Here is a 2,608-nt window from a genome sequence, read left to right as displayed (position 1 = left end):
GACCCGCAGATTGCGAGTCGAGCGCCCTAACCACTTGGCCATTTACTTCAGTAAAACTTTATATTCTATCTGTTATTTTCTCCACACTAATGGGTTTTTGTGGGGGGGGGGGGGTTCTTATAGCAAAGCCACATTGGGCTATATGCTGTGTGAACTGAGAAGAATCGAACTCCTGATTTCAGCGTTGTAGATCCGTCCCCCTTGTAACCATCTCAAAATACGAAATAAATTTAAATCACTTCTTTTTTCATTCTAAAATGTGTGAACATTGTAACACACAATAAAACAATATTTACTTTTACAGCCTAAGCTAATAGATTTTTTATTTCGTTTTTTTTTAATTTACAGTCGAACTTTGACTTCCCCAGGCTACTGTGATAGCCATTTTACTGTATCGGGCCCTTGTATGAACTATAGATCCAGTTACCAGCATGCTCATTTCAAATTACACAGCTGTGCTCGAGGTTGTCATGTGCAATCATTGATCATGATTACTTTATTTTATTTAAAATTGCTTATACCTTTCCAATTTTTACATTTTAATTTTATAATAATAAATAAAAAAATACAGATAAAAACTAAGTAAATAAAAAATAATAAAATGAACTTACATCTGAAAACTTGTCTTCTTCAAAATTTTGCACTTGTGCAATCCAAGTTGACGTCAAAACTTAACTCTAAATCAACGTAATGATAATGTGGTTTCAGACTATAACTACTTATTACAATGTATTCTTGTCACACTTAGATAATTTACATATTTTAGAGCAAAGCCACATTAGGCTATCAGCTATGTCCACTGCATGGAATCGAATCCTGGATATTATCGTTGTAAGTTCGTAGACATATGGCTGTCCTACCTGAGGACCACTTAGCCAGAACATACACCACTTTGCAGCAGTATTCATCCCTTCCAATAATGTCACATTTTGATGAAATACAAATAATGTAAACAATTTTTTAATGAACTTGTTTTTGTTCAAAACTCTAATGATCCAACTTAACACTGTAATGTGTGAAGGAGGTTGAATGTCAGCAAAATCTATAAAGAAATTTACTGATTGCACAAGTATACACCCCACCCACCCAGTCATTACCGCTGTAAGTCTTTTTGGATAGGTCTCTACCAGCTTTGTAGAAATGGATGGTGTAATTTTTGCCCATTCTTCCTGGCAAAATTACTCCAATTCTGACAAGTTCGTTGGGGATAGTTGATGGACTGCAATCTTCAAGTCTTGCCATAAATTTCTATTGGAATCCAGTCAGGACTTTAACTGGGCCACTCCTGACATTTACTTTCTTTTTTGAAACCACCCCCGTGTGGCTTTGGCCTTGTGCTTTAGGTCATTGTCCTGCTGAAATGTAAATTTTCGACCCAGTTTTCGACTCTTGGCTGACTCAAGCAGGTTTTCCTCTAGGATTCGCCTGTACTTTGCACCATCTATCTTCTCCCCAATCCTGACCAGCTTCCCAGTCCCTGCTGATGAGAAATTCACCATAATATGATGCTGCCACCACCATGCTTGACAGTTAGGATGGTGTTGACTGGGTGATGTGCTGTGTTGGGCTTGCACCAGATGTAACACTTTGAATTTAGAATAAAAAGCTCAGTTTTTGTCTTGTTTAATTACAAAACCTTCTGGCACATGTCTGCAGTATTATTTACATGTTTTATTGTAAATTCCATACGATAATTGTGATGATTATTTTGATGATTTTTTGTTGCCATTCGCCCATACAAGCTAGCATGGTTTGGGTAGTGACTGGATGGTATGAAGGGCATTCCGCTTAATAAAGATGGACTTCACCATACTCATATGGATAAGCAGTGACTTTGAAATGTTCTTCTAACCTTCTGTTCTGTGCTTCTCTACCACTTTATCCCTTACTTGTTTGGAAAGCTCCCTGGTCTTCATGGTTGTTTTGTCATATCACTATGTGAGTTGTGGCTTGAACAGATGCATTTACTCTGAAGTCAAGTTACACCATTTTGATTGCACATACGCAGAGACTATTACACTAATTTTATGACCTTGCAAGCTAATAAATTGCACCTGGACTGATTTAGGGTTTCCATAGCAAAGGGGTTGAATACTTGTGCAATTCAGAATATTCCAATTTTTCTTTGAAAATCTAACTTACCCACATAATATCAGCGTTTTTTTAGCTTTCTCAGTTTGGGTTAGATTGTGTATGTTCTAAATATATAGTCCCATTTCAAAGTTTCATGATCGCAAGCTCAGAGGGGAACAAAATATGCTAACTTTGCAGGGCACTGTAATTAGATTTGAAGGTAAGATGGTAGGGATAAAATTTTTCAATTTCTATGTAACTCCGTTTTTGCAGTTTTGACTTATTTCAATACTTTTTTTAGCATTAAAACTTTCTATATTACTATAGCTAACTAGGTTAGGTATATGTCGATCCTTACTTGTGTATAAAATTTACAAATTTTTGTTGTACTTGTAACATATTAAAAATCAATCATTTATCACACCTTTAAGCAAAATAAAACCTTTAAAATTCTGAGTAAATATTTTAAGACACATTAAAATAACTTCTCAATAAAAGGTACACACAAAAACGCATTAAATAAACACAGAAAACA

Source organism: Limulus polyphemus, unplaced genomic scaffold (genome assembly GCF_000517525.1).
Source record: "Limulus polyphemus unplaced genomic scaffold, Limulus_polyphemus-2.1.2 Scaffold1103, whole genome shotgun sequence".
Lineage (NCBI taxonomy): Eukaryota > Metazoa > Arthropoda > Merostomata > Xiphosura > Limulidae > Limulus > Limulus polyphemus.
Note: the sequence above shows the minus strand (reverse complement) of the source record.